Source organism: Triticum urartu, chromosome 3 (assembly GCF_003073215.2).
Source record: "Triticum urartu cultivar G1812 chromosome 3, Tu2.1, whole genome shotgun sequence".
Lineage (NCBI taxonomy): Eukaryota > Viridiplantae > Streptophyta > Magnoliopsida > Poales > Poaceae > Triticum > Triticum urartu.
Genome location: NC_053024.1, coordinates 64,527,827 through 64,539,859, shown reverse-complemented (window position 1 = coordinate 64,539,859; position 12,033 = coordinate 64,527,827).

Sequence of the window (12,033 nt, the reverse complement as noted above, 5' to 3'; positions counted from 1 at the left end):
CGCTGCGAAGCGCTCCCAGGAGATTGTCCGGTGCCTCTGGATGGACAGAGGTCACCAGCACAGGCGTCTTGCCCCTCTTGGAAGGAGGCCACCTGCCCGAGTCCGAAACCACTGGAGGTTCCGGCGCGGTGTTCGGCTGAGGGCCGAACTCGGAGCCCTCGGGGGCCTTGCTCCCTCTGCTCCCGAAGTCCGGAAGGTCGCTTTGAGGCGCCTCCAGGACTGTCTCCCCTCGACCCGGTGCCTCTTGAGACAACACCTCGGTGTTGTCCGTAGGGCAAGGGGAGGTGGCGGTCGGAAGTGGATCGCTATCCATATCCGACGAGTCCAGGGAGCCGTCCGACGAAGATACGTCGATACGGGCTTGGGGCGGTCTGCATAATCACAATTCGGCGTTAGGAGAAGCAGTGCGACAAAGGAATGCTATGAGTTCCTCTATATCCGAATACTTACGACTTCGCCAGGGGCTTGGCCCTGAGCAGCCACTCGTCTTCGCCTCCGGCGGCGGTGGTGGAACTGTCGGAAAGGAGAGTCCTTCCCTTCTTGGACCCTTCGCCCCCCCCCCCCCAGTTGGGGCGGCCTTCATTTTCTTGTCTCCCCCGACTGGAGGGGGAGCCTCTTCATCTTCCTCCTTGTCTTCGTGGGAGGAGTGCGCCGAGGAGTCATCGGACGATGAGTCCGATATCACCTGGCGCCGGGAACTCTTTCGGGTTCCCTTGGCCTTCTTGGTCTTCTCCGGCACCTTGTAAGGAGCCGGAGTCAGCATCTCCGTCAGGAGAGCATCCGCATTGCCTCCGGGCAGAGGGGCCGGACAGTTGATCTGCTCCGATGCCTCCACCCAGTCATGTCAAAGGCATGCGAGCTCAGACCTTGCACATGGTTAAGCTAGGAGAAATAAATATCCCACCGGATGTATAGAACTTACCGAATGCGCTCGCCGCTTCGCGCTTAGTCCGCAATCCTCGGTGAGAGAGGGAGGGACCTCGGCGCCCTTGAACAGCACCCTCCAGACGTCCTTGTGCATCGTGTCGAAGAGCTCACTCAGAGTTTGGCGCTGGGCCGGGTCAAACTCCCACAAGTTGAAGTCACGTTGTTGACACGGGAGGATCCGGCGGATGAGCATGACCTGGACTATGTTGACAAGCTTGAGTTTCTTGCTTGCCATGTTCCGGATACATTTCTGGAGTTCGTCCTGCTCTACCGATGAACCCCACGATAGGCTCTTCTCTTTCCAGGAAGTGAGCCGTGTAGGGAATTCGGATCAGAACTCGGGGGCAGGCACCCAGTTGGTGTCGCGCGGCTCGATGATGTAGAACCACGCCGATTGCCACCCCTTTATGGTCTCCATGAAGGAGCCTTCGAGCCATATAACATTGGGCATCTTGCCCACCATGGCTCCGCCGCATTCTGCTTGTTGGCCGCCCACCACCTTCGGCTTGATATTAAAGGTCTTCAGCCACAGACCAAAGTGGGGCGGATGCGGAGAAAGGCCTCACAGACGACGATGAACGCCGAAATGTTGAGGATAAAGTTCGGGGCCAGATCATGAAAGTCCAGCCCGTAGTAGAACATGAGACCACGGACGAATGGATGAAGGGGAAACCCCAGTCCGCGGAGGAAGTGGTGGAGGAAAACTACCCTCTCACGAGGTTCCGGGGTAGGGACGATCTGCCCCGCAGCGGGCAGCTGATGCGCGATATTCGTGGCTAAGTATCCGGCTCTGCGCAGCTTTTTGATGTGTTCCTCCGTAACGGAGGAAGCCATCCACTTCCCTCCCGCTCCGGACATGTTTGGAGGAGGTTGGGGAGAAAGATGCAGACTTGGGCGTTGGGGCTTGAGTGCGCAAGAACGGATGAGCAAGGAGGAAGAAGGCATGGGTAGAGAAAGGTTAAACCTTATCCCTTTATAAGGGCGGCCGAAACTGTGCGCCCCCACTAGCCTGGTAAAACTCGCTTATCCCCCAAGCACCGTAATCGATGGCGCGGTTGGGTTACCCACACCCGTATTGATGAGAATCCTGTGATAAGGGGAACACGATCTCTGCTTTGACAAGACGTGTCAAGAAACTGCCTCGCGTTATGTGCGGGGCTAGTTAAAGGAAACGGTTCGAATAATCACCGGGCCATGATAAAACGTCACGTTGACAAAATGAGTCAGCAAATTAGATTTGTGGAAATATTATTCTCTCTACGGTAGTATGTGGAACTTATTTTGCAGGGGTGTATTCGGTGGAGGAACCCGCCTTGCAATGCCGAAGACAACACTATGCGCCGGACTCATCGTCATTGAAGCCTGGTTCAGGGGCTACTGAGGGAGTCCTGGATTAGGGGGTCTCCGGACAACCGGACTATATCCTTTGGCCGGACTATTGGACTATGAAGATACAATATTGAAGACTTCGTCCTGTGTCCGGATGGGACTTTCCTTGGCGTGGAAGGCAAGCTTGGCAATACGGATATGTAGATCTCCTCCCATTGTAACTGACTCTGTGTAACCCTAGCCCCCTCCGGTGTCTATATTAACCGGAGGGTTTAGTCCGTAGGACAACAACAAACAAACCGTAGGCTAGCTTTTAGGGTTTAGCCTCTCCGATCTCGTGGTAGATCAACTCTTGTAATACCCATATCATCAAGAATAAATCAGGCAGGACGTAGGGTTTTACCTCCATCAAGAGGGCCCGAACCTGGGTAAAACATCGTGTCCCCTGCCTCCTGTTACCATCTGCCTTAGACGCACAGTTCGGGACCCCCTACCCGAGATCCGCCGGTTTTGACACCGACACCGCATAACAACATACGTTGTTCCCTTTGTCATCGGTATGTTACTTGCCCGTGATTCGATCGTCGGTATCTCAATACCTAGTTCAATCTCGTTACCGGCAAGTATCTTTACTCGTTTCGTAATGCAACATCTCGTAACTAACTCATTAGTCACATTGCTTGCAAGGCTTATAGAGATGTGCATTACCGAGAGGGCCCAGAGATACCTCTTCGATACATAGGGTGACAAATCCTAATCTCGATCTATGCCAACTCAAGAACCACCATCGGAGACACCTGTAGAGCATCTTATAGTCACCTAGTTACGTTGTGACATTTGATAGCACACTAAGTGTTCCTCCGGTATTCGGGAGTTGCATAATCTCATAGTCATAGGAACATGTATATGTCATGGAGAAAGCAATAACAGTAAACTAAACGATCAAAGTGCTAAGCTAACGGATGGTCAAGTCAATCACATCATTCTCTAATGATGTGATCCCGTTCATCAAATGACAACTCTTTGTCCATGGCTAGGAAACTTAACCATCTTTGATTAACGAGCTAGTCAAGTAGAGGCATACTAGTGACACTCTGTTTGTCTATGTATTCACACATGTACTAAGTTTCTGGTTAATACAATTCTAGCATGAATAATAAACATTTATCATGATATAAGGAAATATAAATAACAACTTTATTATTGCCTCTAGGGCATATTTCCTTCAGTGCGTTCGGTACTTGATCGGTTGAATCGCGAAGACGTTCGACTACATCAACCGCGTTACTTAATGCTTCCGCTTTCGGTCTATGAGGGTATGTAGACATACTCTCCCCTCTCGTTACTATGCATCTCCTAGATAGATCTTGCATGATTGTAGGAATTTTTTGAAATACTGCGTTCCCCAACAGTGGTATCAGAGCCAGGTCTATGCGTAGATGTTATATGCACGAGTAGAACACAAAGGAGTTGTGGGCGTGGGTATATATATATATATATATTGCTTGTCGTCACTAGTTGTTTCTTGATTCGGCGGTATTGTTGGATTAAGCGGTCCGAGCCAACATTACATGACCGTGTTCATGAGACTGGTTCTACCGACGTGCTTTGCACACTGGTGGCTGGCGGGTGTCTGTTTCTCCAACTTTAGTTGAATCGGATTCAATGAAGAGGGTTCTTTCTGAAGATCAAAAAGCAATCACTATAACACGTTGTGGTTTTTATGCGTAGGTAAGAGAAGTTCTTGCTAAGCCCGTAGCAGCCATGTAAAACTTGCAACAACAAAGTAGAGGGCGTCTAACTTGTTTTTGCAGGGCATGTTGTGATGTGATATGGTCAAGACATGATTATATAAATTGTTGTATAAGATGATCATGTTTTGTAACAAAGTTATCGGCAACCGGCAGGAGCCATATGGTTGTTACTTTATTGTATGAAATGCAATCGCCAGGTAATTGCTTTACTTTATCACTAAGCGGTAGCGATAGTCGTGGAAACAATAGTTGGTGAGACAACAACGATGCGACGATGGAGATCAAGGTGTCAAGCCGGTGACGATGGTGATCATGACGGTGCTTTGGAGATGGAGATCAAAGGCACAAGATGATGATGGCCATATCATATCACTTATATTGATTGCATGTGATGTTTATCCTTTATGCATCTTATTTTGCTTAGTACGGCGGTAGCATTATAAGATGATCCCTCACTAAATTTCAAGGTATAAGTGTTCTCCATGAGTATGCACCGTTGCAACAGTTCGTCATGACGAGACACCACGTGATGATCGGGTGTGATAAGCTCTACGTTCACATACAACGGGTGCAAGACAGTTTTGCACACGCGGAATACTCGGGTTAAACTTGACGAGCCTAGAATATGCAGATATGGCCTCGAAACGCTGGAGACCGAAAGGTCGAACGTGAATCATATATTAGATATGATCAACATAGAGATGTTCACCATTGAAGACTACTCCATCTCACGTGATGATCAGACAAGGTTTAGTTGATATGGATCACGTGATCATTTAGATGACTAGAGGGATGTCTATCTACGTGGGAGTTCTTAAGTACTATGAGTAATTGAAATTTAATTTATCATGAACTTAGTCCTGGAAGTTTTTTGCATATCTATGTTGTAGATCAATTGCTCGTGTATAGCTTTCCCGTTTTATTTATGATCTGTTCCTAGAGAAAAACTATGTTGAAAGATGCTAGTAGCAATGATGCGGACTCGCTCCATGATATGAGGATTATCCCCATTGCTGCACAGAAGAATTATGTCCTTGATGCACCGCTAGGTGACGGACCTATTGCAGGAGCAGAGGCAGACGTTTTGAATGTTTGGAAAGCTCGGTATGATGACTACTTGATAGTTTAGTGCGCCATGCTTTACGGCTTAGAACCGGGACTTAAAAAACGTTTTGAACGCCACAGAGCATATAAGATGTTCCAAGAGTTACAATTAGTATTTCAGACTCATGCCCGTGTCGAGAGGTATGAGACCTCTGACAGTACTTTGCCTACAAGATGGAGGAGAATAGCTCAACCAGTGAGCATGTGCTCAGATTGTCTGGGTACTACAAAGTGCTTGAATCAAGTGGGAGTTATTCTTCCAGATAAGATAGTGATTGACAGAGTTCTCTAGTCACTATCAGCAAGTTACTGGAACTTAGTGATGAACTATAATATGCAAGGGATGACGTAAAACGATTCCCGAGCTCTTCGTGATGCTGCAATCGGTGAAGGTAGAAATCAAGAAAAGCATCAAGTGTTGATGGTTGACAAGACCACTAGTTTCAAGTAAAAGAGCAAGGGAAAGAAAAGGAACTTCAAGATGAATGGCAAGCAAGTTGCCACTCCCATGAAGAAGGCCAAAGCTAGACCCAAGCCTGAAACTGAGTGCTTCTACTGCAAAGGAAATATTCACTAGAAGCGGAACTGCCCCAAATACTTGGCAGATAAGAAGGATGGAAAAGTGAACAAATGTATATATATGATATACATGTTATTGATGTGTACTTTACTAGTGTTCATAGTAGCCCCTAGGTATTTGATACTGGTTCAGTTGCTATGATTAGTAACTTGAGACAAGAGTTACAAAATGAACAGAGACTAGTTGAGGGCGAGGTGACGATGTGTGTTGGAAGTAATTCCAAGATTGATAAGATCACGATCGCACACTCCCTTTACCTTCGGGATTAGTGTTGAACCTAAAATAAATGTTATTTGGTGTTTGCATTGAGCATAATATGTTTGGATCATGTTTATTGCAATACGGTTATTCATTTAAGTCAAAGAATAATTGTTATTCTGTATACATGAATAAAACCTTCTGTGGTCATACACCCAAGGTGAATGGTTTATTGAATCTCGATCGTAGTAATACACATATTCATAATATTGATGCCAAAATATGCAAAGTTGATAATGATAGTGCAACATACTAGTGGCACTGCCGTTTAGGTCATATTGGTGTAAAGCATATGAAGAAACTCCATGCGGATGGATTTTTGGAATCACTTGATTATGAATCATTTGATGCTTGCGAACCATGCCTCATGGGCAAGATGACTAAGACTCCGTTCTCCGGAACAATGGAGCGAACCACTGACTTGTTGGAAATAATATATACTGATGTATGCGGTCCGATGAGTGTTGAGGCTCGCGACGGGTATCATTATTTTCTGACCTACACAGATGATTTAAGCAGATATGGGTATATCTACTTAATGAAACACAAGTCTGAAACATTTGAAAAATTCAAAGAAATTCAGAGTGAAGTTAAGAATCATCGTAACAAGAAAATAAAGTTTCTACGATCTGATCGTGGAGGCAAATATTTGAGTTACGAGTTTGGCCTTCATTTAAAAACAATGTGGAATAAGTTTCACAACTCATGCCACCTGGAACACCACGGAGTAATGGTGTGTCCGAACGTCGTAACCGTACTTTATTAGATATGGTGTGATCTATGATGTCTCTTACCGATTTACCACTGTTGTTTTGGGGTTCTAGATTAGAGACAACAACATTCATGTTAAATAGGGCACCATCTAAAAATCCGTTGAGACGACACCGTATGAACTGTGGTTTAGCAAGAAACCTAAGCTGTCGTTTCTTAAAGTTTGGGGTTGCAATGCTTATGTGAAAAAGTTTCAGCCTGATAAGCTCAAACCCAAATCGGAGAAGTACGTCTTCATAGGATACCCAAAAAGGAAACTGTTGGGTACACCTTCTATCACAGATCCAAAGGCAAGATCTTTGTTGCTAAGAGTGGATCCTTTCTAGAGAAGGAGTTTCTCTCGAAAGAAGTGAGTGGGAGGAAAGTAGACCTTGATGAGGTAATTGTATCTTCTCTCGAATTGGAAAGTAGCTCATCACTAGAATCAGCTCGAGTGATGCCTATACCAATTAGTGAGGAAGTTAATGATGATGATCATGAAACTTTAGATCAAGTTACTATCAAACCTCGTAGGTCAACCAGAGTACGTTCCACACCAGAGTGGTACGGTAATCCTGCTCTGGAAGTCATGTTACTAGACCATGACGAACCTACAAGCTATGAGGAAGCGATGATGAGCCCAGATTCCGCAAAATGGCTTGAGGCCATGAAATCTGAGATGGGATCCATGTATAAAGAACAAAGTATGGACTTTGATTGACTTGCCCGATGATCGGCGAGCCATTGAGAATAAATGGATCTTCAAGAGGAAGACGGACGCTGATAGTAGTGTTACTATCTACAAAGCTTGAATTGTCGCAAAAAGGTTTTCGACAAGTTCAAAGTGTTGACTATGATGAGATTTTCTCACTCGTATCGATGCTTAAAAGTCTGTCTGAATCATGTTAGCAGTTGCCGCATTTTATGAAATCTGGCAAATGGATGTCAAAACTGCGTTCCTTAATGGATTTATTAAAGAAGAGTTGTATATGATGCAACCAGAAGGTTTTGTCGATACTAAAGTACTAACAAAGTGTGCAAGCTCCCGCGATCCATTTATGGACTGGTGCAAGCCTCTCAGAGTTGGAATATGCTCTTTGATAGTGTGATCAAAGCATATAGTTTTATACAGACTTGCGGTGAAGCCTGTATTTACAAGAAAGTGAGTGGGAGCACTACAGCCTTTCTGATAAGTATATGTGAGTGACATATTGTTGATCGGAAATGATGTAGAATTTTCTGGAAAGCATAAAGGAGTGTTTGGAAGGAGTTTTTCATTGAGCATAAAGAATACACATTGAGCATCAAGTCTTATCAAGCTTACACATTGAGCATCAAGATCTATAGAGATAGATCAAGACGCTTGATAAGCTTTTTTCAATGAGTACATACCTTGACAAGATTTTGAAGTAGTTCAAAATGGAACAGTCAAAGAAGGAGTTCTTGCCTGTGTTGCAAGGTGTGAAGTTGAGTAAAGACTCAAAACCCGACCACGGCAGAAAATAGAAAGAGAATGAAAAGTCATTCCATATGCCTCAGTCATAGGTTCTATAAAGTATGCTATGCTGTGTACTAGTCCTATTGTATAACTTAGCATGATTTTGGCAAGGGAGTACAAGAGTGGACAGCGGTCAAAATTATCCTTAGAGGACTAAGGAAATATTTCTCGGTTATGGAGGTGATAAAAGAGATCGTCGTAAAGAGTTACGTCGATGCAAGCTTTTGACACCGATCTAGATGACTCTAAGTATCGATCTAGATACATATTGAAAGTGGGAACAATTAGCTAGAGTAGCTCTGTGCAGAGTACTGTAGACACAGAAATTTGCAAAATACATACGGATCTGAATGTTGCAGACCCGTAGACTAAACTTCTCTCACAAGCAAAGCATGATCACTCTTTGGGTGTTAATCACATAGCGATGTGAACAAGATTATTGACTCTAGTAAAAACCCTTTGGGTATTAGTCACATGAAGATGTGAACTAATCACATAAAGATGTGAACTATTGGTGTGAAATCACATGACGATGTGAACTAGATTATTGACTCTAGTGGAAGTGGGAGACTGAAGGAAATATGCCCTAGAGGCAATAATAAAGTTGTTGTTTATATTTCCTTATATCATGATAAAAGTTTATTATTCATGCTAGAATTGTATTAACCGAAAACTTAGTACATGTGTGAATACATAGACAAACAAAGTGTCCCTAGTATGCCTCTACTTGACTAGCTCGTTAATCAAAGATGGTTAAGTTTCCTAGCCATAGACATGTCTTGTCATTTGATGATTGGGATCACATGATTAGAGAATGATGTGATGGATAAGACCCTTCCGTTGGCTCAACACTATGATCGTTTAGTTTATTGCTATTGCTTTCTTCATGACTTATACATGTTCCTCAAACTATGAGATTATGCAACTCCCGAATACCGGAGGAACACCTTGTGTGCTATCAAATGTCACAAAGTAACTGGGTGATTATAAAGATGCTCTACAGGTGTCTCTGATGATGTTTTTTGAGTTAGCATAGATCGAGATTAGGATTTGTCACTCCGTGTATCGGAGAGGTATCTCTGGGCCCTCTCGGTAATGCACATCACTATGAGCCTTGCAAGCAATGTGACTAATGAGTTAGTCACGGGATGATGCATTACGGAACAAGTAAAGAGACTTGCCGGTAACGAGATTGAACTAGGTATGATGATATCGACGATCGAATCTCGGGCAAGTAACATACCGATGACAAAGGGAACAACGTATATTGTTATGCGGTTTGACCGATAAAGATCTTCATAGAATATGTAGGAACCAATATGAGCATCCAGGTTCCACTATAGCTTATTGACCGGAGATGAGTCTCAGTCATGTCTGCATAGTTCTCAAACTCGTAGGGTCCGCATGCTTAATGTTCGATGACGATATGTATTGTGAGTTATGTGATTTGATGTACTGAAGGTTGTTCAGCGTCCCGGATGTGATCACGGACATGACGAGGAGTCTCAAAATGGTCGAGACATGAATATTGATATATTGGATGACTATATTCGGACAGCGGAATGGTTCCGAGTTGTATCAAGTATTTACCGGAGTACCGGGGGGGTTACCGGAACCCCCCGGGGAGTTAATGGGCCTTCATGGGCCATAGTGGAAGAGAGGAGGAGGCGGCCAAGTGGTGGGGTGCCCCCCCCCCCAAGCCCAATCCGTATTGGGGAGGGGGTCGGCCTCCCCTTTCCTTCTCTCCCTCTTCCCCTTCCCTCCCCCTCCTAGTTGGACTAGGGAAAGGGGGGAAACCTACTCCCAGTAGGAGCAGGAATCCTCCCTCGGGGAGCGCCCTAGGAGGCTGGCCCTCCCCCTCCTCCACTCCTTTATATACGGGGGAGGGGTACCTCATAGACACACAAGTTGATTTCTTAGCTGTGTGCGGTGCCCCCTCCACAGAAACACACCTCGGTCATATTGTCATAGTGCTTAGGCGAAGCCCTGCGTCGGTAACTTCATCATCACCGTCAACACGCCATCGTGATGATGAAACTCTCCCTCGGCCTCAGCTGGATCTATAGTTCGAGGGACGTCACCGAGCTGAACATGTGCAGATCGCGGAGGTGTCGTGCATTCGGTACTTGATCGGTTGAATCACGAAGACGTTCGACTACATCAACCGCGTTACTTAACGCTTCCGCTTTCGGTCTACGAGGGTACGCAGACATACTCTCCCCTCTCGTTACTATGCATCTCCTAGACAGATCTTGCGTGATCGTGTGATTTTTTTTTGAAATATACTACGTTCCCCAACAACTTCTACTACCCTCATCATAACTACCAGTAGGGCTTGTGCCTCACTGAGGTTGACTTGCTCCTCAGACCTATTCTAACTATCACTGGCCTCAGACATCTCTGCAAACTGACGCTGTGAATAGATGGATGTAGGTAGAGTGGATGAGCATCACAAAAGACAACTGGTTTTTGTAAAAATTGTGACAAAATCTTAACTTTAGTTTTCTGCAGAAAGCATTTCGGAGTTACCGATTTGATAATCTCGGTGACAACGAAGCACTTAACAGAGTCTAAACATGCAGTTTCGGTCAGACCGAGTTGTAGTTCGGTGACTCCGAGATGCTAGGGTTTTACTGAGAAATTTCTAGGCCTCACCAAGCTGCCCACTGGCGAGCCGGGATCACCAAGCGGTCTAGCGGACCCTCGGCATGCACCACATGCACACATTTTATAATCCGTTCTCGACATCTTTCACCGTCCCATCTTCAAGAGTGATCAATGCATTAACCTTGCTAGGCCCTTCTGTCACCGACGCCACCATGGTGCTAGACAACACCATCCACCTGCGTGTGTCCATCAACACGCGTCCAACACCGAGACCCCACCGTGCCACGCCATCAAGACTCGTTGTCGTCTTTGCCGAAGATGGAACACGCTCCACCTCTTGCCCCCTCGAGCCAACACTTACTCCAAAACAGTGCCTCCAGATGGGAGAACGACACCGGAAGTGTCGTCATTGTCCAATCCAGGAGACCCAGATCTAGGGTTTCCCCCAGAACATCTCGAACATGGTGACGCAAACTGCAACAACGACGCCTCGACAAGGAAACGACTTCTGAGACGCCGCCATCTTCCACCATGCCCGAAATTGATTCGATTTTCATCGACAATTGCTCCACCAAGTCTTACGTTGTCGTCACCACCGTTGGTCCCTTCGGCCGAATCAAACTCTAGGAATGATGCCCTCAAGAGGGACTATGATATAGAAGCACCGCCATCGCTCGATCTCGAGGAGATCTAGGGTTTTCCTCGGAGTTGCATGTGCCTTCATGCACCAGACGAGGGTTGCATCCTGGCGTGGCCGGAAGACCCAGCCAAGATCCACCCAGTCGCAGACACGCCACATCCGCCACCACACTGTCCACTTCCTAGTAACCATGGCCGACGAGAAGAACTAGCCAGGTCACAAGCCGTCACTGGACAACGGATTATAAATACTTAATTTAGAATTGAAGAAGTTGTTGACTGTCAGGGCCAAGATTGGATGGGAGGTTTTATATTATGATAAATATAATTATTCAAGACTCGCTGGAATAATCAAAATAACAGCAATCTCCAAATTATTTCTTATTTTGAACAAATATAGTTGAGTTTTTTCGCGAATACATAAAGCTTGTGTATCATTTCGTGAGGGGGTAAACACATGACATGAACAGGCAAACGTGAACATGATGCCCAGCACAGAGAGACAAGGGATGCTTGGCCCGAATAGAAAATACAAGCGTGAACCTAATCAAGCCTGAACCAAAAGCGGCAAAGTCGAACCAACAATA